We start from the raw sequence: 26000 nt of genomic DNA on the forward strand, positions 1-26000 counted from the left end.
TTAAATAAGCTGAGGTTTGCACTGGGTCCTCTGGGGGAATCCTATAGTCTATGTTTTATAGAACTCTCATGGAAGCAGAATTTTTGTGTCTGAACTGGAAATGTGATAGAGAGCTCCAGTTCCTTAAGAAAACATCCCAGCCCACTATAAAGTACTACTGTTCAGGAAAAGAAAGATGCCTTTGAGGTACACAAAGCACAGATCCACTATGCTCTCCTGTGTGTGTGTGTGTGTGCGTATGCGTGTGTTGTGTGCATGTAGTATGTGTGTGTTTCTGTGGTGTGTTTTGTGTGTGTATGTGTATGTTTATGAGTGAGTATCTGTGTGTATGAATGTCTGTGGGGTGTGTGTGCATGTGTGTATGGGGGGTATGTGTGTTATGGTGTCTGTGTTATTTCAAAAGAGGGACTGTATGCTGCAAGGCACCATTTATGTCACCAGAGTATCAGATAAAAGAGATTTTTCCTGCAAAAGTTTAAGTTAGCATTTTTTTATAAAGAACAAATAAAAGCTACCAAATATGTGCATGCATACCTCTCTTTACGTGTCTGTGGAGACCAAAGATCAGTGTCGTCTGTCTTTTTCAATCACTCTCCAGTCTTGGTTTTTGATGCAGAGTCTCTTACTGAACCTGGAAATCATGAATTCAATCAGACTGGCTGGTGTCTCTGTAGCATTTTATTTCATTTTCAGTTTGAATACAACAATTCTCAAGATTCATTCTTTTTCACAATTTTTAAGAATGTATTTGGCTTTAACACAGAGGTGTCGTTCTATTTATACTATTTCTGAATTTTGAAAAGTCTTGGATTATAGTAGCCTTTCTTGGAACTGTAACTGTATATGAAACAATTATTTCTATCATTTAATTTGTATTTAAATTTGTGGCCAGGCAGTAGTGGTGTACACCTTTAATCCTATCACTCAGAAGGCAGAGGCAGGTGGATCTCTGTGATTTCAGGCCAGCCTGGTCTACAGGAGCAGGTTCCTGGACAGGCTCCAAAGCTACAGAGAAACCCTGTCTTGAAAACACCAAAACAATGTAAATAGGTTATACCATTTTTATATAAATTATTTTTAATCATTAAAATTATTACCTTTTATAGTCTAAGTATTTCCAACAGAGTCAGTAATAGGTTTCATCCAAAACAGTACCAATTAAAATTTCTTTAGTGGTGGAGACAAACATTTGTAGTTGGAGCAATAGATGAGTCAAAAGCCTCAAGTAGCTTTCAGACTGGGTCAATATTTGATGTACATTCCCAAGTGCATTTCAAGTTGACTTACTACAGATTGTTATAGCTAGTCAATGTGACTGTGATACCTAGGTAACAAAGATGTGGAGCTTAGGTCCCCTGAAAAAACATGTTATGTTTTACATGTGCGTTGACTGCAAATCTGTTACACTGACACCACCTGTGGTTTAACTGTCTAACTGTGCCTGTGATCTAACCCAAGTCCATATGGGGTCTAACCCCACCTGTGGTCTAACTCCACCTATGAGATAACCGGACCCCACCTGGGATCTCACCCTACCTGTGATCTAACCCCACCTGTGGTCTAACCTTGCCTGTGGTTTAACCCCAACTGTGATCTAACCAAACCCCACCAGTGGTCTAACTCCACCTATGGTCTAACCTCACCTGTGGTTAACCTGTGGTCTAGCTCAACACAATCTGGGGTCTGACCCCACCTGTGATCTAACCCTACCTGTAGTCTAACCCCACCAGTGGTCTAACCCCACCTGAAGTCTAACCCCACCTGGGGTCTAACCCCACCTAGGTCTAACCCCACCTAGGGTCTAACCCCACCTGTGGTCTAATTCTACCTGGAGTCTAGCCCTGCCTGTGGTCTAGACCTACTTGTGGTCTAACTAATGTTGCAGGGACACGGCTTGTTTGTCCCGGATACTCAGAACTGAAATACTCACACAGAAACTATATTAATTAAATCACTGCTTATTCCATTAGTCCTAGTTTTTTATTGGCTAGCTCTTACATCTTAATTTAACCCATTTCTATTAATCTGTGTATCGCCGCGTGGCAGTGGCTTACCGGGTAAAATTCCCAACATCTGTCCCCAACAAATCCATGGCATCTCTCTGACTCTGCTTTCTTCCTCCCAGAGTTCAGTTCTGTCTTCTCCACCTACCTAAGTTGTGCCCTATCACGCCAAGTCAGTTTATTTATTCATTAACCAATACAAGCAACACACAGAGGGGACTCCCACATCAAACTAAATTTGTCCAATTTCCCCATTTTGAATTTGTTCATTTTAGCTGCCACTTGCCCTAAATTTCCCATTTTTAGCGTGTTAATTTCTCTGGAGCTTGAACAGGACATTGAACAGCAATGCAATTACCAAATGTACCTCCTGGATTGTGCAGTTAACCCGTTCTTTGAACCTTGGGCCTTAACACCTGAATAAATTACATGTATGCCAATTGTATTTTTTTTTCAATCTCCTTGGATATGTTGTATTGTTATAAATTGAATTTACTACTAATCACGTACTACTCCTATTCAACCCTAATATTGTTTTTCTCATTTCAGCCACCCTCATTAAACTGAGATTTATCACAATTCACTGGAAGTCTGCATAAAGGACTGAGACTGCACTTGGCTAGAATTCATTGCCATGGTTTTGTTTGTTGGACAGATTTTTAAAAAGAGAATGAAGTTTGATAAACAATCAAGTATTAAAACACTTTGATAAACAAAAAATTATTACCTTAAGTAGGAAGTGAAAAATTGCTGAGGAGCCAATGACTTAAAAGGAAAAAAAAAATATTGCACAGTTCCTGAGATCGCTTCTCAACTCTGTCATATAAGATTTAACTATTTGATGGCTTTTATCTGTAGAAAAAATGGTACTTTATAGTTTGTCAGGAAAAGCCTCCTGCTCTGGTTCTCTGGTGACATAAATGGACCTTTTCTGAAGTCCTTCTGCTGAAATAACACATCATACTTCAAATACCTACTTGGTTCATATTTAATCATGCATACCTTTAAATTTCACCAGAAAGAAAAGATTGCTTTAAAGACAGTTAAGGCTTGATTCATTAAGAAAAAACTAACTACCCTGCTAATTCTTTGGGGTTATTCTCCTGTTACATGAATAAAATCAGAACTGAATTGCTTATTAAAACCTATGATTTGAAGATATTTAAAGGTTTTCAAATCTGAATCTTAGAAACATGTGCTTCTTCCACTCATCATTTAAGATATGAATATTTGACACTAAAACCAGAAAAGAATAACTTCAACCGAAGGTATCAGTTCCATAGGAACAGTGTAACAGCTCAGGTAATGAGCACACCTATACTTCAACTGTTTGCTTTGAATTAGAAACATTCCAACATGCAAGAAATTTAACACAAGAAACAAATAACTCAAACAAAAAACACAATTATATCCCTGTGAGAGGAGGTTACACCATTGTTAGGGGTTAGAATATCCTTGCAACATTTGTCTTTTTGCAGAACTTTAGCAGTATTTTCCAGACACAACTGTTATCTTTGATCTATGTTTTGTCTGGCTCAGTTTTTTTATTTAGCTTGCACAAACATTAATTATTTTGATTAATACATTTTGGCCATCATTAGACACATAAACAGTCCCAAAAGAATTGCCAAAGTGGGTGTGGCTGTGGGTGTTGGAAGACTAAGAAGTACTAGGAAAATATAAAATGGAGTCAGAACAAGATGGCAGCCTCTTGGTCACTTTATTGCATCAACTCCCAATTGGTGAACCAGAATTTCACTGAGCTTACTGACAGGAATATGGATGAGTTGTTACTTACAGGAGTAAGACTGATGAATTACCAAGAGACCTCCTCAGCATGGGTAACAGATTACAAAAACTGGAACCATGGACTACCAAGCACAGCAAACAGTGTAGTAAATTTTGTTTTTGTTTTTTCCTTTGGTTGGTTGGTAAGTTTTTGTCTAACTAGTTAACTATTTTTTTTGATACATAGAAGATAAAATATAACATGTACTGAGGTAAAGCTGTTCCACAAGATAGTCAGGGATGGGCACTGGGCAGAGAATGGAACATTGTGGCGTCTGTTTGTATGCTGCCAGTAGGACCACAAGGATGCTCAATAAAACCCCTGCCTTTATCCTTATCTGGGGGCAACTGGCTTGAATGAGGGGCCTAAGTTCTGGGAAAACTCTTATAGAGGACATCATAAAAGTGGAAATAGCTTTACCTTGAGGTTGGGATGGATAAGCATCAAGACCTGTGTTGTTCTAATTAAACTAGGGAAAAAGTTGAGCTAGTAACCAGCATGTTTAGGGAGAAGTATGCACCTTGAAGAACAGAATCATCAAAAATCTACTCATAGCCAGTGCCACTTGGCCACTGAGAGCTTCATAAAATTTATACAATAGTTTTTTTAAATACTAAATATCCACTTTTCTTGGTGTTTTGCTTTCTTTTGTCAACATTTGTTCAAGTAACTTCTTGCACATGCATGTCCTTTAAAAATTACTTTAAGGACCATCAAGAAGTCTAAGAGGGGAAAAATAAGGACATTTGCTCCAAAGGGAGATATGTATCCCAGGACTCAAATCGTGGAAGGAAACAAACAAAACTGAATGTTGTCTTCTGCCTTCACATTTACCTTGGTAAATGCTCCCTCAGACTTACATAGATAAACAAACAAAAAAAATGCGTAAATAACATGCAATTTAAAATCTCCAAATAAAACTAACAAATTAAAATTAGATATTATTTTATATAAAATGTGATGAAGGGAGGAGGCTTTGTATCAACTTTGATTAGCAATTCCAAAGACAACATCAGCACGGTTCAAAAGAGGAGGGAGCACATGTTCAGAACTCATTAGTCACGTGTTGCAAGTTGTCATAGGAAACAGAAATTGCAAGGCACTTCTAATTGTCTATAAGCTCAGAGCACGTAGGAAGAGTGAAATTTGTTATCCTTGGGAGATCCCTATTCCAAACAGATGTAAGTGCTGCCTTCAAGGGCTACAGACGTAAAAAGAAGAAAAAAGTGACATAGTAGGTTTGCAGAGGATATTGGTGCTGTGATCCTGACTGCCAGGCCTCTGAGGACAATGTTCCTCACTGTTTGTTTTCATCAATAGCTTCAATAAACATGTATCACTATGTCCACACTGTATTTTTTCTGATATTTTTGTTTATATTTTACTGTAATAGTTTTCAGATCCTGTTTTGCCCATTTAAGAAATAGGTTACCATACAGTATTATTATTTCTGACAACTTCAGTTTTGAAACTCTTATCTGAAAGAGAGAACTCAAAGTAATACTTCTGTTTTGTAGGAAGGTAGGTGCATCAAGGGTAGTTTATATAGCCAATCTCTGAGACACAACAGGCATAAGAAACATACCATTGTGACTATTCAGGATTATCATAGTATTTATGATAAAGATATTTTGAGAAAATAATTTTAAGGAGTTTTTACTAATATGTGTAGCAAACATTTTATTAGGGATGAAGAATTATTTCCCCACAGAGGACTATTCAAAGAGTTGCATGTACTTCATTTGTTTAGGTTACCTTTTAAGTTTCTAAAGAGCATAGAGAGTAGCATGCTTCAAATATGGCCAGTTTTCTACACAGTTCTAAGTAGTATTATACATATGAATATTTATGTACTCTTAAATCCACTATGCATACAATGGTCAAATTGAAAATAGGGAAAAGCATTGCATTAATATAGATTAAATTTGTAAAACTGTTTCAATCTACTATATAAATGAGCAAAATGGTATACAGTGAATACGAAAAAATGCAAGTTCATTCTATGAACGTCATTCAAGACTGAATCAATATTAATGCATTGTACAAAGTCATGAAGCTTATAATTCATAAATAATAAATTAAAATAAAATTTAGCAAATGCTTTTAAAATGAATTTTAATATGTAAAGCACTTCCAAATCAATTATCTTTAGTGATATCCAGCTAGCTAAAAATTTTTTCACAGACCTGTAGCTTAATACAAATGGGTTCAAATGAATAATGTAATCACATTCTACAAAGGGAACACTCAACCAAATAGAACCACCACAAGTTATTCCTGGGGAATCTAGGAAAAAGAACTGGATGCTTTAAAAATAAATTTAAAGAATCATAAATTTAAATGAATGAGATAGACTATTAATTTTCATGAATAACAAGTGATCTTGCTAAAACATTAATGCATTGTCACTCCTGTGTAAGACGTTTTTGACTCCTTAGCAAAGCATAGGTTTTTAACCACCTATACATCAAAAAGATTAGCAGGTTTGAAAAATGTACTTTTTGAATTGTATGGGATACATTGTGAGCTGACATGTACTTAGCAATGAGAAAGCTATTTAAGTCATAATATATAGGAAAGGGGAAATACAATAAAATACCAGGAACTACAATCTTGTCCCCATTAATACATAGGAATTAAGCTCCCTAGCAATTCTAATAATTTCCTCGTGGTTTGTAAATGGAACAATTGGTGAGAATTTTTAAAAACTATAAATGGTAGTTGTGTGAATAGATGCAGTTACAAGATAGTTGAGGAATAAGATGGCAAGTATCAGATGAGTGATAAGTCAATAAGTTGAAGGGGCAATTATTATAATTCTACTTACAATAAGTCTTTATGATATTAAGTAATTATTTTTTTTGTAACGATGGTTTCTCATTTTCTATTACTAAGTGGAATTAGTCTCCATTAACAAAAAGTTCATCACAGTGCATAACCATTTAGAATTCTGTCTGTGATTTTAAATGTGTCTCTAGTAGTGTCTATAAACCCAGATACAAAACTATAATTTAACAGACACTGAGATACAGAAAAAGTAAATATTTTCATTCCATTTGTCTTTACATAAAAATTTTAAATGTGTCATTTGGATGCAATTATTGATTAAAGATAAACTGCAGAGTGTTATTATTTATGTTGCTAAGATATTAGTTTGTCCTGAATAGAACATAATAGAACAGTCACAGAAGCAAAATGGCAACTAGTTTAAACATGAAAGATGGGATACCGTGTGCAGTACATTGCACGCATTCTCAGATCTGAGAACCTACTATTCTAGCAGGTTGAGAAATTCCAAGAAGTCAAAGAATCTGAGCGAGCCGTCTAATACTGCCACAAAATGCAGGCTGAGGCAGTTTCCATGACGAGGGTTTCCATTTCCAGTCCGTCCTTGGTGCTTGAAAACCCTTTAATCACTTCGCAGTTACATAAATACAGAACTCTGACCATATTGAAGAATTGTTTCACTTAACGTTTTGAGTAATATAACCACCTAAAGTTATGATGCAGCCAACTCTGGAAACAGTACTGAATAGTGTGGTTTTCATGTCTACTTTGTATATTTAGAGAACATTGACTGATGCCAGGTGCTTTTCTAGGGACAGAAAATAAAGCATAGCCTAAACCACACTCCTTCCCTCAAGAAATTGAAATTCCAGTTTAGAGAGAAACAGTATAGATAAGTGATATGAATATATATAAAGGTATAAAATAGGCAAGGAATCTTGGCATGGCTTTCAAAAAGAAAATTTTTAATAAGAAAATTATCAATAATGAGATTATGATCTATAAAGGAATTTGAAAGCCAAGTGGAAAGAGTACAAATGCTGGTGATAGCAGTGCATTTCCTCAATCTAAGGAATAGGAGGCGATCTAGGTGGCTATTTAAGGGTGAGCAATAGGCACCCTACACGTTGTAGCCCCAGGGATAACCTGAACTAGAAAAGCTCAAAATGTAACTGTTTGGACAAGAATGATAGTGGGTGAGAACTCATAATATTTTTAGCATAATTGAATGAGGGTTGACTGATGTTTTGACTTGGGATGTGAATCAAAAATGACAGAAAAAGTTTATAGTGCTAAATCATAGTCTTATAAGAAAGATATTGCCCGTCTCTGAGGTAGAGAATGAAGTAGGTAGACCAGATGGATGGTAAAATAAGGGACTTAGTTTTCCTTAGTGAATTCTTTTAGTAGTGATCAAAATTAAGTGGATAAATTTGTCACCATAGGTACTTAGGAAAGTTCTAGAAATAAATGCATAATGGATATACTGTTGTTGGAGGCTGCTTATTCATACCATCTTCCCAGAATAAAAAAAAAAAAAAACACACACACAGAGAAACTATATTATTTAAATCACTGCTTGGACTATTAGCTTTTGCTTCTTATTGGCTAAGTCTTCTTTAATTTAACCCATTTCTATTAATCTGTATATCGCCCCAAGGCTGTAGCTTACTGGGTAAAATTCCCAGTATCTGTCTCTGGCGGCTCCATGGTGTCTCTCTGCCTCTGCCTCCTTTTCTCAGCATTCAGCCCAGTTTTCCCTGCCTAAGTTCTGCCCTACCACAGGCCAAGGCAGTTTCTTTATTCATTAACCAATAAAAGCAACACATAGACAGAATGACCTTCCACACCAATATACAGTTTTAAAATTGATAGTGCACTGAGGTAGAGATTAATGTTAATAACTAAAATTCACTCATTTAATAGTGAACAAAGCCCATCACATTCCATATCCAGAAGGCAGAAGTAAGAGCAATTAGAAAAGTGGAAATAGAAGTATTAGAGACTTCAGAGATTTTACAGAGAGCAGCTTCCAGGAGAGAGCTAAGAGCTAGAGCAGAGAAAGAAATGGAGAGAATGAATCTTCAAATGATGGTTGGTTTTAATAACACATGTACTCATGCGATTCTGTTAAGATTCATTCCTACGGCTAAATAGGAGAAGGTGTCTGATTGAGTTGCTCGAGAAAGGATGGAACTGTAGAAAGGAGAGCTAATACAGTCAGAGGCCTTTTAACTTTAACAACATTGTTCAAGCAGTGTACATGGCATTAGGACAATCATTACTAGATCCCAGCTTCTACTCTCGTGGAACTTATATTCTAATATGGAAAATATATAAAACATAAAAGTGGTTATGTGTTTGTAAATTGAAACTGGGTGTTATGAAAAAGTGAGAAAATGAGGTGTTATAAAAATATCTGTTGTGAAGGAGTATAGACCAGCTTTCTACGCTTTGAGAAAATAAGAGCCAGTGATGCCAAAGTACACAACACGTGTCAAGACATTGCAATGTAAAGGGCTTAGGATGATGAAGAAGGTAGAGTGATTGATGTACCAGGGGGAAAACTTCTAGGTAAAGAAGGAAAATAAGCAAAGCAAACAGTAAGGATTAAATTAATATTTTTGATAGAATGAAAAGCTACTGGACAGTGCCATGTGCAGGGAAAGGCACACCTTGCCATTCTGTTAAGAAAACTATCAACACCTGTTTGAAGGGCAAGAGTGGACACCGGAAAACAAAATAAGTTGACTCTACATTGCCCAAGATTATAGTGAATTTCTCCAGGGTAGTACTAATTGAGGTAGAAAATAGTGGATGGGCTTCATGTATATTCAGACGATAGAATCATTCAAGCAGTATCAAAGACATGAGTGATGAACTGAGGTAGGCGTGAAAGATAGTGCTTTAACGAGTTCGCTGGAGAGGTCACCAGAAATATGGATTGGTCACTGATGGAGAATGTAAGCTCCAAGAGGAGTTGTTTCACTAAGATGCAAATTCAGAGCCAGGCAGTAATGGCACATGCCTTTAATTCCAGCACTCAGGAGAGAAGCAGAGGCAGGTAGATCTCTGTGGGCGAGACCAGCCTGGTCTACAAGAGCTAGTTCCAGGACAGGCTACAAAGCTACAGAGAAATCCTGTCTCGAAAAAACAAAAACAAACCAAAAAAAATGCAAATTCAGTTTCGTGCAATAGTGTGGGTGGTGTGGTGCAAGAGAAAAGAAATGATGAGGAAAAGAAATGGGGGAGTTGTTTGTCATGTAGGAGAGACACATCTGGTATGCAAACGGATTGGTTGGTGGTTGGCCTTTCTGAAAAGCCTACATGGTTTCCCCAAACAGGCAAAATGTTAGACCATGTGTATGCTACCAAGAAAAGGTGGGACAAACGGGATGGCAGGATTTCCAAACTCTTTTCATCTGACTTTGCTCTCCTGTGAAACAGAAAAGAAGAATATCTGGTAAGACTGAGCAAACAGTGGGGTTGAAAGTTAGAAGACAGACAGACTTGAAAACTCTGGTGTGGTAGAAAAATCAATTGGCTCGGGAATTTTAGCTGATCATTTGCACGCTACCTGGACTTAGTAACTGCAAAGTTTAACTTGAGAGATTTATCTCCATCTGCATTCCTTGGCTCAGAAACAGGTCTAAGGTAGGATAATAGTTGTATTTCATTTGGGTTTAGAATTTGCCTAGTAAGAGGGATAGATAGTCAAGGGATCAAGTGAGTAATGGGGACATTGGAGAAGATCACATTGATGATAGACTGTGGAGAGGTTCCAAGGGAAAAGGGAGAAAACTCCTAAAATATGAATGAAGGAATTTGGGAGGCCCAAGCATTATCAGAAGCCAGTGGGTGCAAAACAGACAAAAGGATGCTTAGTCTTGAGTTGATTGATGGGTTGTCTTCTAGCAGGACTTAAAATGGAGACTGACTGAACAAGTAATTACATAATTTCTTAAGTCAAAGTTGCTAAAAACAAATAATTTAGAAGTGGTTTAAGTGTTTGTGGCACTCATGCACAAGGGTTGTTCCAGGGTACATTTGTTACACACGGTACTGGTTCCATACGGACATTTTCATACAAGCACCTAATATACTTTGAGTATATTTCATCCTGCTCCTATCAGTTCCCTTTGTGCTCCTACACAGCTTTGCTAATACTTTCATGAGGAAGCTGTCTTTGATAACCTATTTTTCTCTCAAATGTTACTTATTAATTAATTCTTCCACCTCAACTCTATTTCCAGCATCAAAGTGTAGCACAGTCCACTCTTTCTTTTGCTTCTACTCCAAAACAATCTCTATGGGTGAATCCTGATGCTTTTCCAGTTTTCCTGTTCGAATAAGCACTAGGGAGTGCTGGCATAGTTATCTTGCTCCCATTTTTAAGGAATGTCTTTCAGCAGCAAAAATTATTTAATACATTTATTTGAATACTTTCCACCCTAGGTCATAAGTTCCATTCTCTTTTCCTTTGTATCTTGGGTTGCTCAGTCAGGCCCTGGCATCCTGTTAGTCATGATAAATATCTGCTGCACAAGGAATGGACTGGTAAGTCAGCTTCCCATAGTTTACAGTCACTTCTGCATGGGCAGGAGAACTGAGAGAATTCATTACTCAGGGAATGGAGAATATTTGTTTTATTTAAATTCTTGGTTTAGAGATATTGTGTTGTATTTCTCTAGAACTCAATATCCTTACCTAAATGTGAAAAAACAATCTGAAAGGAATTTGTGCCAAATAGTGCCTCCTGGTCTAAAGTTCAATCATTGTAAATTCTAAGTTATCTTGATACAGATTGGAGAAATCACACATTTCAATAACCTGAGAATCTGTCCTGGGTTAAAGTGCACTGAACAGGGAAGACAATCGTACCATCTCATTTGCTGTCATTGTAATTGCCAGGACTGGTAGCATTCATGAATAGGTCCTCAGACGTGTGGCGGTGCTTCACATAGCTGGCGAATCAGCTTCTTTTGGAAGCACATACGGAGCAACCTTATGCTGGCCTGCATCCTGCCAACAGGGACAACAGTTCTAGGTCATTCCTATGCCAGTGACTTTGACACATTTTTCCCTACATAGTACCGCACTAAAAAGCTTCGAGACATTGGCTTCTCTCACTGCTGGTTCATCAGCAAAGAGGAATGTAGGACCCAGGGCCAAGGCTATGATGCATGATAAGGAGAAAGCATGTCAAGTGGGATGCGTTTCCATGATTCTAGCTAGGGATCATTGCTCATGTCAGAAGCAGTGTGCCAATTGCTTTTCTAAAGATCCTGGGTTGCCTCATGCTGGTTGGGGAAATGCACTTATATGCAAAATCAGGATTGTAAACTTTTTGGCTCTGAATAACTAAGCAGAGGGTGAATTTGTAGTGTATTTAAATAACATCTCTTTTCTTCTTGTCTCTTTTGTAACTGTATTATCAAAACTGGCCAGACAAGACTTGTACAGCCCATCTACCAGTGATAGCAATAGGGTACTTTACTGTGGCCAGTTATATTGGCTTTAGTGTGAAGAAGGTTCTAGAACAATAGCCTGTACTTTTTAAGCCATTATAACTAACAGGCTGTCTTACCCTCTGGTGAAAATACCTCCAATTGTATTTTTAGTTCAACAACAATTCTGCCATCAAAAATGATGATGAATATGATTACAATGATGATGGTGGTGATGGTAGTAATTTCAGAAAATTCGGTTACTGAATTTTACTATTTTCATGAATATGACACTTTTAAAATAAAGAAATGAGAAAGAAGCATTCTATGTATATCATAATTTTTTCTTCACAGTATTTTATATCTGTCTTAACACCTGTATAGTAGATTTGCTCGTGGCCTAAGACACCACACTAAAAGCAAAGCTACCTCCTAAATGTGACGTAGCAAATTTCTTCTCAACAGCAAATTATAAAAATGACCTCAATATTTTTGCCTAATCTCTCCAGGAAATAACCTCAATAACAGAGAAAAAATATAAAATAAAAATAAAGCTTAAACAAGCAAACAGATCACAAGGAAAAAGTTCTACATGATGAAAGTGCACTTGTGGCTGTCAGACTTTTCCTCTCGGCCCCTCTGGGCTTTGTTACTTAAAGAAATTCATCCATTTAAGACTAGAAGTCATAAAATAGAGCTGCTTTAAATAGGTCACACTCTGAATTTTCTGCTTTGGGTAGACATAATTTTGACTTTACTTCTTAAGAATGAAAACGGTATTATGTTCAAGTTGAGTTCTTTTGATTTAAAGGAGTAAGGGAATTGAAGCTAAATTATAAGTCTTGTGAATCTAAGGTACGTTAAATACATGTAAAAGCTTCAGCTTACTCTATTAGAGAAAATTTCACTTGTACATAAAAACATTATAGAGAACTGAAATGTATTTGCTGATTATTCATTTTCCTCATTTTCATATTCATTCATTTCCCCAAAGATGAAGGATGTGAAGTGCTATAAATTAGATCCATGTGGGTGTTCATTTGAGACAGATAGTGCAGGATACTTCCTTCATGGGAAGGTGAGAAGTATATGGATATCACCGTCAGTTCCAATGAGAGAGGTGTTCACAATGTAGGTGAGGAACCATGCACATTCATCAAGTCACTCAAGTGGGAAATTAGCTTATAAATCTAACCCAAAGTTGTTAATTATTTTATTGCATTGTAGTTATATCTGTATACAGAAGACCATTTCTTTCAGAACATTTATTTAAAATGAGTATAATCACATTATAACTTTTTCTCATAATTTCTCTATTATAAAAAAATCTCTAATACTGGTTCAGATTTTATATTCAATAATTTGGATCTCTGTGAGTTGGAGACCAGCCTGGTCTACAAGAGCTAGTTCCAGGACAGGCTCCAAAACCACAGAGAAACCTTGTCTCGAAAAACCAAAAAAAAAAAAAAAAAAAAAAATTTGGAGCTAAAGAGAAAATAATAAATGATAATAATAATAAAAAAGTTGCTTTTTGAAAACCATCCTAAATCACAGTTTAAGAAAGGTAACCTACTCAACATTAAAGGGTTGTAAGTATGTAACCACTGTCTTTCAGTCTGAAGAAAGGTACAAGCACCATAGAGTAGAGAGAGTGAATCTCAGAGGGTTGTGAGGGGAAGGAAAGGGAAGGGAAAGGAAGCCAGGAAAGGGGAGGGGAGGGGAGAACAAAGTCTAACAACATGGATGTTCTAGGTTTTGGCTTATATAAATTTCGTACTAGAATATGGAAAATATCAGTGATTGCTTTGATACTGGCTGTCAAACCACCGTTTCCACCAAAGAATTTTCCTATAAACAACCTTATCGCTTAAAAACAAACCATAGCTGCATTAATAGTTTTATGGTTAATTTTCCTTGAACTACACGACAATTTAAAGTTACTTCTAACCTAAACTACCAGCACAGCTTAAAATACACTAAAAATTAAAATTGCGTTGGAATGTAGATATCCTTAAGATTTATGTGTATGAATTACTGATCTTGCCATATTACACCTTAATCAATTTATTTTATGCTTACTGTATTCTAGCATAGTGTTTTATTACATTAAATCTGGCCTACTACCAATATAGACATATTACAAAAAGTTACATCATAAGTCAATAGAAATAAGCCAACCAGAAAGGTGAATGTCCCTATGATGATTATCACTGCCTGAATGTGCTGTGTTCAGCTTATTTTAACCCAGGCTTCACACACTGATAAACTGCTATGGAGGTGGTGAAGCAATATCAGAAAGATTGCTAATATTATAATTAGATTACTTTTAACGAGATGATATCAAAGTTATTGAAAATAGTGGCATTTGGTTCTGTGGTTAAGAGCACTTACTGCTCTTCTGGAGGGCCAGAGTTCAGTTTTCAGGACCCATATTGGGCCTTTTACGATCCCTTGTAATTCCAGCTCAAGGGGATCTGATTCCTTCTTCAGGCATCTGTAGGAAGCTAATCACAATGGGGCATATTCTCACACAAGCACCGACATAGGTATAAATTATATGTATTTGACATTTTAAAAGTTTGATTTTTCTATAAATGGGGTGACATTTTTCATGTATTGATATTTCTTCAAAGAAACACTTGACTTTAAATAAACTTTGTTAGAGATTGCTTAACAATGTGTTTCACAAAACTCTTGGGCACCAGTAGGTGGATACGAGCTCTGAGAGGCGGTTCAGACAATAGGGTGCTGTGTTTCAATGAGTGTGTGGTCTTAGACGTTCATACCTTCTTGGGACCACTACATGAGTGGCTTTGAAAGGTGTATCTTTCTCTAGTTGTCTGTCTGTCTGTCTGTGTCTGTTTCTGCTTCTTTTATCTCCTGAGTTGAAAGCCCATTTCATCTATTCTTTCTCCCTCACCATGGTCCAGAAACAATGAAGTGATTTATCAAAGACTGATACTTTTGTTACTAACCCAAAATAAACCTCCTCCTTTTCAATTTTCCAGGAAGTATTTTGCTATAGTTGTAACTTCAAAGTTTTCTGTATCCTTATGACTTCCAAATATAAATCCATATCTTATTTCTGTCTCCAGATACTATTCTTTATCCAAAAGCCCTCATATTGGTTTTAATAAAACTCTCAAATTGTCAAATCTCTTCTCTTCTCTTCTCTTTCTCTCTCTCTCTCTCTCTCTCTCTCTCTCTCTCTCTCTCCTCTCTCTCTCTCTCTGTGTGTGTGTGTCTCCTCCTCCTCCTCCTCTTCTTCTTTTTTTCTCCCATTCCTCTCTTTCCTTTTAGAGAAACTTCTTCTTCCTCCAGTTTTCCCATCTAAGATAATGGCAATTCCATGCATTCATAGGACCAGGCCAAAAACAAAGCTTTTCATCAGACCTGATAGCTCTCTCATAGTCCAACTGAATTATTCCATAAGGAAATCCAGTGTTCTCTACTATGCATTATAATTATATCCACAAACTACTAAAAACTCACACAATTTCCACTGTTTGATATTTTTTATCTGTTAGCTACATTAAATCCAGTATTGTCTCCTTGTCCCTATTTTGTCCTAAACCTATAGAGACTTTTTGAAAAAATGTGGCTACAGCCAACTACTTAATAAAAGGAAAGCATTTGTGCTGTCCTCTATTGAATATCCTACCATAGTTGCTGTCCTGCCACCATAGAGTGGGAGCCAGTGTCCCCTCAAAGAACTGGTCCCTTACTGGTCTCACATAGCACACGCTTCAGCTGGGTTACTTTTCTGATCACAGTAGATCCATCCTTGTAAACACAAAGGTATATTCTAGCCTTGAGAAACAAGCTCTTCTGGGCTTCAGTTATCTTCACCCTTAAGGAAAGATTGAGGAGAATCTACTTTGTACTTCTGATGGCATCTCCTTTCTACATCCAAAGCTAAAGCATATTGTTTTAGTTTTATCTGAATTTTTCTTTCTTCCAATATGGTCTTTCCGTTTTTTGGCTATACTTACTTGCCATCTTTTTCTATTAAAATATAGGAGGCAGAAACATCATCTACCACTGCATTTCAAGAGCCTGACACAGCATCTGAAAACAGTGAAATTCAAGGAAACATTTGCTGGATGATTGACTATCAAATTATCGACCTAAAGATGAATTCTTGAACATTAAACACTGTTCATATATCTACATTTTTAATTTGAAATTATATAATTATTAATAAACAAGGAAAAGGGCTTACCAGTGATAAAACAAAGAAATGATTCCACCTAGTCTAGCTTAGTTAAACAGTAAGTTTTGGGCTTTTTTTTTTAATTACTTAAAAGAGTATGGCCCATAAGTGACCAAAAAGCAGCTTTATCACCAAAAGGCCTTCCCAGAATTAAAGCTGCAACTGCAGCTCCCTTCATATAGACAAGTCCACTAAAGATATCATCAATTCTCCTAACCATTATCAGTTGTTCATATAACCTGGAGGAAGGACCCTAGGAATCATGTAACTTTCTATGTTACTTGAATTTTGTACCTTAACTGAGTTTCATTCCCTTCCCCATCATTTGGGTCTACTTCTTCCTTCCTGGAGGAAAAGTTCCCATGCACCGAAACAGCAGCTCTTCTACAACCACACCACCTGGGGTGTGCCCAGTCTCATCTGATCCCAGGAGCTAACCTTGGATGGGACTAGCTAGTACTCACCTGGGAGAAAAAGCAATAAAATGCTGTGCAAAGTAGATTCTTATTCAGTATTATAAGGAAGGAAATCCTGCTCTTGCGTAGAACCTGGGAGAACCTGAAGTTTACTGCACGAGTAAAATAACACAGTCATAAAGACTAGTGTGCTAGCCGGGCGGTTTGGTGGCGCACGCCTTTAATCCCAGCACTTGGGAGGCAGAGGCAGGCGGATCTCTGTGAGTTCGAGACCAGCCTGGTCTACAAGAGCTAGTTCCAGGACAGGCTCCAAAACCACAGAGAAATGCTGTCTCAAAAAAAAAAAAAAAAAAAAAAAAAAAAAAAAAAAAAAAAAAAAAAAAAAAAAAAAAAACCAAAACAAAACAAAAAAAGACTAGTGTGCTGAACGGTTCTATGTCAGCTCGGCACAAGCTAACGTTATCGAGAAGAGAGAACCTCAGTAAGAAAGTGGCTCTATATAGCTGGGTCATAGGCAAGTCTGTGGGGCATTTTCTTAATTACTGATTGATGGGGAGGGCCCAGCACATGATGGAGGTTGCCATCTTTTGGCTAGTTTTTCTTGGTTCTATAGGAAAGAAGGCCAAGCAAGCCACTATAAGCAAGCAAGTAAACAGCATTCTATAACAGCCTCTACATCAGCTCCTGCCTCCACGTGCCCACCCTGCTTGAGTCCCTGTCTTCCTTCCATGATGAACAGAGATAGAGAAGTTTAAGCCAGATAAACCCTTTTCTCCAAAACCTGCATTTTTGTCATGGTGTTTCATTGAAGCAATAGAAACCTTAACTAAGACAGTTGTCACAGAAATTGGTTAAATCCATAGAACGAGAATATAGTGGTATTACAAGCACCTAGGCAAAGGGAGAGATAAGAAGTTCTTATTTGGTAGATGGCATTTAATTTGGCATGTTTAAATATTCTGAGCATGTATTTCTCAGTAGTGTGAAGTTCCTAAGTTAAACAACTGTGCAGCTAAATGAGTAAGGTCTTAAAACACCTTATGGCATTAATTCTTAACACAAAAAAATCAACATTTAAAAACTAATGAAAAAATTTCAAATTATCTAAAAACTTTTCAAAGTTTTTCATCAAAATCACTACATAAATGAACAGAAAAAAGTAAAATTTGGGTGCCTCTTATTTATTTAGTATGCATAAGTTTCAAACATCAAAGCTTGGGTAAAATTTTTGGAAAAAAGGAAAGGAAGACTCTATCAAGGGGTAAGTTGTTCACATACCACTTGATACATAACTTATAACACTAAGAAAGAATCTTCTGTTCCCTGGAAAGCTGCCATAGTTCTCTCTCTGTGTGGATCATTTCACAATAATTTATCCACTCTAATTTTAATGCCAAGGAATATTCTCATGAGTTCATCTCTCAATATAAAAAGAAATGCATGTATATATACATACATACATTACTTTTTTGTAAGAATTACTCATTTGAGAACAGCCTGATCTAAAATTTTGGTGTAGTGGTATTCCAGTGTTTCTCATTTATCTCAAACTTATCTTTTCTAATTTTTATGTCAATATTCCACAAGGCCCATGTTTATCCTATAACTAAGATATAAGGTGAATGCCTGGATTTGCATGGAGCATTGGAAGATGGTAAGTGGTGGTGATGATGCATTTGAGAAGCTACATTTGGTCATGTCTGCATGTCTGACCCTCAGTAACAACTCAGAAAAAAAGGGCAGGAGACCCTCTCAGACTGCCAAGACCTGATACACATCTTGGGGCCTGCTGGGAAAGGATGAATATCACATGAGGCTCCACTGGGAAGAAGGCTGGATGCTTGTTTCTAGCTCTTCTCATATTTCACCCCTTGTTGGTGTTGATTTTTCTTTTTCCTCAATATGATAAGCCATGGCCATGAACTCTCCAGTTCTGAGTCTTAGGTGTTTCTATAGTGAATTATGGATTCTAGTGGTGCTCTGGAAAAGCTCAATGCATTATGCTATGAAACAGAGTATAGAAAATGACTAGACACACCGTTCTCCATCAGCTTTACAATACACCCACATATTTGTCTCCTAATGAGAATAGATAGTTGAATACAATGGAGAGATCCCAATGCTGGCTTTGCTTACTATATATTAAGGACATACAACTATAAGTAATACAAAGCCTTATAAAACTATTGGACAAATTGAGGAAAAAAAGCAATTTATTCAAGAGTACTGTTGAATCTGTGAAGAACATAGAGATCTTTTTAAAGGAGCAATGAAAAAGAAAAAAAAATAGCTTGTTTAAAAGTCTATATTACAGTTTTTAATTCTGTAAGTATTCTAAACAGTTGCTACAGGAATTGTATTTTTAATAATCCTATGCTTTTAAGTTGACACATTTTTGTGGTGCAATTATAACAAGAGTATTATTAGAGGTGCTAGACCAGGTCACAGGATCATTCAAGGCTACAGTCATTTATGGCAATGTTTAGCTTCGCAATTTCAATGTGAGAATCTGCCATGGTCTCCCATTTAGAGACTGTGGTGGTGTTTCAAGACTTAACATGTTCAGCACAGCAACTGTAAAAGCAACACTTTTTCTTATTACAAAACACATGCTCTCTTAGATTTCTTAAAATCCAGAGGGTAAATTTAACAAACCATCCAGAGCCCACCACTCATAAGCTTTCTGAAAAGTACAAATCATATTTATAGCCTATTTTTATTTTGGTAACTACATTATAAGTACTCCTTTTGTTAACAAGTATCAGTGCTTTACAATTTTCTGTTTAAAACAATCATAGTTGCTGTGTGCATGATTTTAGTCCTTGATGATATGCATTTCCTCAATATTGACACCCAGGATGAAATTTTCATATCAATCCATTTTCTTGTTCCATTTTTCCACATAAAAGTGTGGGCTGGGAAGAAGGCTCATCAGTTAAGAGTACTTACTGTCCTTGCAGAGGACCTGGGTTGGGTTCCCAGCTCCCATATTGTGACTCGCAATCTTATGCCCCTTCTGACCTCTGTGGGCACTGCATACGCCTGCTGCACATACACTCAAACACACAGACTCACAGACACATTAAATAAATAAGTGGATAATTCTGTTTGTAATTGTGTCATCATTAAGAGTCCACAAGAGAGCAATTTTGTTATTTATCCTTTTATTTGAAATTAGAAATGATACTAATATAGAATGGTAACCATACATTGGTATATGATATTAATATAGAATGGTAACCATACATTGGTAAATGATACTAATATAGAATGGTAACCATACATTGGCATATGATACTAATATAGAATGGTAACCATACATTGGTATATGATACTAATATATAATGGTAACCATACATTGGTATCTACACCTATAGTCCTATCACGTGAGGAGTGTAGTCTAGTCAACCCTCAGCTACTAGTGAGTCTGGAGCAGCTTGCGTTACTTGAAAATTTGTCTCTCAACAACAAGGGAAAGGTTTGGTATGGTTATTTTCTTAGGAAGTAGACTAATGTTAGCAGATATGCAGTTTCAGGACTGTTTACTTAATGGAAGTGGAGTTTTTCTTGCATGCATGTTATCGTGTTACATTGCCATACTTTCAAACATCTTGGCAGAGATACAAGACTCTAGAGTCTGAGCCAAATAAGAGTTCATTAGTCAGATCAGCCACAAAAACTGTCACATCATTGTTATCTTACACTCATGTACATTTCCAGACGCCAATAAGGCAGTGTAAAGAGTGTCACACACAATAAGCAGCATGTGAGAGCAATCATATGCTGATCTCAGAGAATACAGGCATTTTATATTGGCATCTGTATAGGAAAGAGCATCTGACTTTTGCTCTTGATTGTTAATTCACATTAGAGGTACCAACCCACTGCAGGTGATGCCATTCTAGGGGCAGGTGGTCCCAGATTATATAGGAAAATCAATTAAGCAAGAGCCTGACAGTGAGCCAGCGAAAAACATTCCTCTAAGGTCTCTGCTACAAGTTCCCGCTTGAGTTTGTGCCGTGGTTTCCCTTGTGACGGACTATAATCTAGAAGTATAATCCAAATGAACCTTTTCATCTCTAAGCTGTTTTTATCACAGCAACAGAAAGGGAATATTCATACTGAGAAGAATCACGGAAAGATCAGTTTCAATGTAGTATGTTGGACCTCATGACTGCAATCTATACCAAGCAGTTGAGGCTGAATAGATGGTCTGCACATGATCATCTATTGCCACAATAGATGGTTCTCCTTCCATTTCCCCATAGTGTTTGAAACACTGAAATCCCAGGGGTCCCTGAAGATCATTCATATGCATTTTTTTGTTTCCTTCTTTCCCTTTTTTCTTCTTTCCTTCCTTCCTTCCTTCCTTCCTTTCCTTCCTTCCTTCCTTCCCTCCCTCCCTCCCTCCCTCCCTCCCTCTCTCTCTATCTTGTTTTAAAGCAACTTCTCTCTTTGCAGTCTAGCCTGGCATCAAATTCATCACTATTTCCTCCCTCAACTTCCCAAATGTTGGAATGAGAGACATGAGCTACCATGCCTGGCAGATTCAAACTCTTTAGCAACATAAAGAATGACTCACTGTTTCCACTTTCCAGGTGGATCTATAAATGTTTTTCTTAGGGTTCACCTTATTACTTAGCTTCTCCAGGATCATGAACTATAGGTATCCTGGGCAGACTGAGGAGCCACTGGTAATATCACCAAGATTTATCCCTACTGTATATATTGGTTTTTTGGGATCCTATTCTCTTTGGATGGATACCTTGCTCAGCCTAGATATAGTGGGGAGGGCCTAGGACTTTCCACATAGCAATGTGCCTTACCTTATCTGAAGATTAGATGGGGGCGGGGTGGGAGGATATATGGAGGGAATGGGAAGAAAGGAGGGAGTAGGAACTTGGATTTGTATGTATAATGAAAAAGATTATTTTCTTTAAAAAATAATTTAAAAAGAATGACTCACTGAATCTGAAACAGAGACACATGTTTCCAAAAGATGCAAGAAGAACACAGTGGGCTATGTATCCTCTCTACCTGTTGGTAGGATGTAGTCAGAGCCTTCGTCCATATTCACATAGTAGAGTTCTAAAACCTACATTCATGAAATGACCTTTCCTGGCTTGGTTTTGCTCTTGAAATATTTCTGAATAGCAGCTCTCCATGAAGAAATGTTTCTCAGCCATTCTAAGACTATTCTATTTTCTTCCCTATTACAGTATGCTGTTCTACAACAACATTTAGACATTAAATCATATTCAAATTACATTCATTTCATCAGAAGCTCCTTTTAAATAGTTGTTCCCCTGTTGCAGCATCTTTCCTGTTTTATCCACAGCAGAGATGGGGAGATGCAGCGTCATGACAGCCATTGTTATTCTTTATCTGTCCCCATTTTCAACCGCTCCACTGCAAGCACTGAAATTGAAACAAATAACTGATTTCTCCCTGTAGTTTCCGGACATCGAAGTTATTCAGCATCCACTCCTTTATCTCTTATTGAGGTTTTATACAATAACGATCAATGCATTTACCTTAAAGTCTTAATAAACCTTAGGTAGAATCATGTGCTAATTATTTTAGTAAATGATCGAATACAATGACCAATTACCAACATCATTTACATTGAAGCTTTTCATGGTTAATTAGCAGAGGAAGATATTTAAAATGCAAAAAAAAAAAAAACATGTCTGGGGAATTGGTCTCATACATGAAGCGGTTTCGTGAAAGCATGAGGACTTGAATTTAATTCCCAGGACTCATGTTAAAGTCAGCCATACTCACCTGTGGTACAGGTGATGGAAGAGAAAGGCCAGAAGGAACCCACGGCTTTTATGGACAGTCAGACTAACTGAATTTATGAACTCAATGATCAGTGAGAGACCATGTCTCCTATACCAAATTGGGCAGCAATGAAAGAAGACATTTGCCATTGGCCTCTGTTTTCATACATGTGTACAGACACACACAAACACACACACAAAATGGGAAAAATACTGTGTGTATGTTTCAAATTCCTACATAGGATAAGAAATGAAATATGAGCTTAGTGTTTAGAAAATAAGATACGTCGTATTTTTATTTCAAATGTTACCTGTAACAATATCTTCCATTTGGAAAGGGGAAAAGCATGAAGAAACTGAGGGATTCGGATAATGTAAGACAAGACATATGTGGGGAAAAAAGAAAGTCTTTCTCTTATTTATTCTTCAGAGTCACTTCATCAGACAAACCACATCAAATTGAGAGGAGACTACTGCTACTTATTATAGTAAATAATAGAATTTCACAAGCATCACATAGATGTACTTACCTTTGCATTGGGGTCTGAAGAAAGACAGGAATATATATTAAAAATCAGAACTGCCTAATTGTAAAAGTTTTTCAATTGTCCTCTACTATTTTTGAAAATTTAGAAAATATCATGAGCCCCACTCCTGCTTTATACTGGTTTTATTGCTGTATTGTATACAGTAAGTTAGTTTTTCATAATAAACAAATAAAACTTAAAAATTATCTAGTCTAGTAACTAATACAGTCAATTTTAAGGACTTAAGTTTATAAATGCTTGAAATACATGCTGCCACCAACAAAACTAAACATTATATACAAAAATTCGATAAACTTGATCAGAGAAAACAAGGACTGCTAGTTAAAAGTACTAGAATATATATATGTAATATCACACTATGGATAGCACAGTTATCCACAAGAGAGTAATTATCCATGGAGAGAATAATTATCCGCAACCTTTCTCTTAAATACTGAGCATTCTAACAGAGGGGTTTCAGTTTTCAGTTACTTGTATCTTGGGTGTCAAACTATCAGCCAGGCATCATAATGCATGACACTTGCTATGGGTTTGTTGGCGGGATGGCTATCAAGCATGTGTAGGAAAGCTGTCCTCACCGATCAGTCAGTCTACCCTCTCTCTTTCTCCAACAATCAGCAAGCAATTTATCAAAATATCATTTTTAAAAGCATCCAGAACTCTCTGGGAGTTTTGATCAATTTTCTTTTATTTCAGAAAAACTGAGCGATGTTGAGCACCCCCTGATGGATACCCACTTAGCGTCTGTTCTTCAAACGTGCTCAGCTGGGAGCTGATGAAACAGGTTTGGTTGGCACAGATACAGACACTTACAGCTGTGGACAGAGAGAATGAGGACAAATGCATCTTTGTGAGAACTGAGACCTGTCAATCGAACTTAATGCTTATTCCTTTCTGAAGGTCAAAGAGTTCACAGTGGTAAGACTACACTCACTGCCTATCAGTGCTCTGCTTCTTTGGGTTTCTCTATGAGTCACAGTGGACATCACTAATCAGTGGGCATGTATTATAAGGCCTTGAAATGCTAAAGGATGAAAAATTACACCTAATTCCGAAGCCTTTGTTCTGATTACTGTTTCGTTTTGTATATGAATTTGTCTTATATTGTACGGCGTTCAGTCTAGTCATCCTAAGTGAAAATGTTTTAGAATCCTTACAAGTCAATAAGGAAATTTTGAAATAAAAACATGCCTTCTTAGAGTTTGGGGATTTGTGGTGGTATTTAGTACTTAGTGCCATATAGGGCAAGGTGAAACTCTTGTGGTAAGTAGTGGAATCTCGATAAACCATGTGATAACTTCAATTTCACACTTTGTACCTGTTGCATGGTTATTTTCTGTCAACTGAGAGAAAAAAAAAGAAAAACAGGTATTTCACTTTCCAGGTGTTTACAGTCAAAGGTGTCTAAACTTCTAAGAAAAGTTCTTGAAAGAACGATGTTTCTATGTCGTGGATAATCCTTTCCGCAATAACAGATCACTGCTTACTTGATGAAAACTACAGGAAAGTACCTGGTCTTCTGCCTACTTATAACTGTCTTAGAATAACTTTGTCCAAAATTTCTGCATAGCTTCCATTTCTTTCCATAAATTTAAAGTTATTATCACGAAAATCCATACAGAAGGAAAAATTCTAGAATAGCCTTTCAACATATAATACACACACACACACATACACACACACACACACACACACATATATAAAAGACAGTAGGTTTTGGAACCTGTCCTGGAATTATTTCTTGTAGCCCACACTGGCCTCAAACTCACAGAGATCTACCTGCCTCTGCCTCACAAGTGCTGAGATTAAAGGTTTGTGCCACCACCTCCACCTTTTTAATATAATGTTCAATTAAATTTTTTTTTCCTACAATTTATTTGGCTCATGTTTCCCCTTCCCCAATTCCATTTAAAACTAGTGAAAAAATGACAAAGTCCAATATCCCTTCATGATAAAAGTCTTGGAGGGATTCAATGGAGAGATTGATACACCAACCCTGTCACATAACCTTCGACCTACACTCCTACCTATGGATTATGCTTGGATAGGGTAGCATAGAGATTGTGGGATTGGCCACCAATGACTGCTCAGCCTCAGACACATGCCATGAGAGTAACCCCACCTCCAACACTGCCTGGAGTACCAGGACCCAGAGGCAAGAATCAAACACAACTGAACAAAAAAAGTTAATGTAACGATGTCTGAAAATGTTCTGCTATGTTTATAGATCATTGCCTAGTCCAGTTGCCATCAGAGAGGTTTAATCCAGCCTTATGGAAACAGACTCAGAGATCCCCAACTACATCTTAGGCGTACCTCAGGAAATCCTGTGGGACGGGGAGGAAGATTTGTAAGAGACAGAAGCATCAATGTGCAAGAAAAGCCTCAGAATCAACTAAGCTGAGCTCACAGGGACTCAGAGAGACTAAACTGACAACCAGAGAACCCGCATAGGACTAACCTAAGCCCTCTGCGTCTATATCTCGATTGTGTAGCTTTATCTTCTGAGGGATTCTTGACAGCAGGATCAGGTGCTGTCTCTGACCCTTTTGCCAGGTTTTTGGACCCCACTCCTCATACTGGGTTGCCTTGCTCAGCTTTCAATTTGATGTGCCATGTTTAGTTGGTATTCATAGGAGGCTTGCCCTTCCCTGAATGGAAACAGAGGAAAAGTGGATGAGGTGGAGACAGAGGGGAGGTAGGGGTAAGGGACTGGAAGAAGAAAATGGAGGGGAAACAATGGCCAGCTGTAAAAGCAAACAAATACATAAATATATTCAAAGAACAACAAAATAAGGAACGTTCTTTTCCTGGTTATTTTGTCTTGTTTGTTTTAATAGTGAAAAGGAGTAACAGAGGGTATTAAATGGCTAAACAGAAGAACCAAAACTTACAGGCTCTACCTCAAGGGGAAAAACGAAATAGAGAGAGAGAAAGAGAATAAACAATAGGCTTTGAGGTGAGAGCGTGAGGAAACACTGAAAATCAACAAGAGAAAAGTCAGAAGCCTTTTA

The sequence above is a fragment of the Chionomys nivalis genome, chromosome 22, assembly GCF_950005125.1.
Source record: "Chionomys nivalis chromosome 22, mChiNiv1.1, whole genome shotgun sequence".
NCBI classification, from domain to species: Eukaryota; Metazoa; Chordata; class Mammalia; order Rodentia; family Cricetidae; genus Chionomys; species Chionomys nivalis.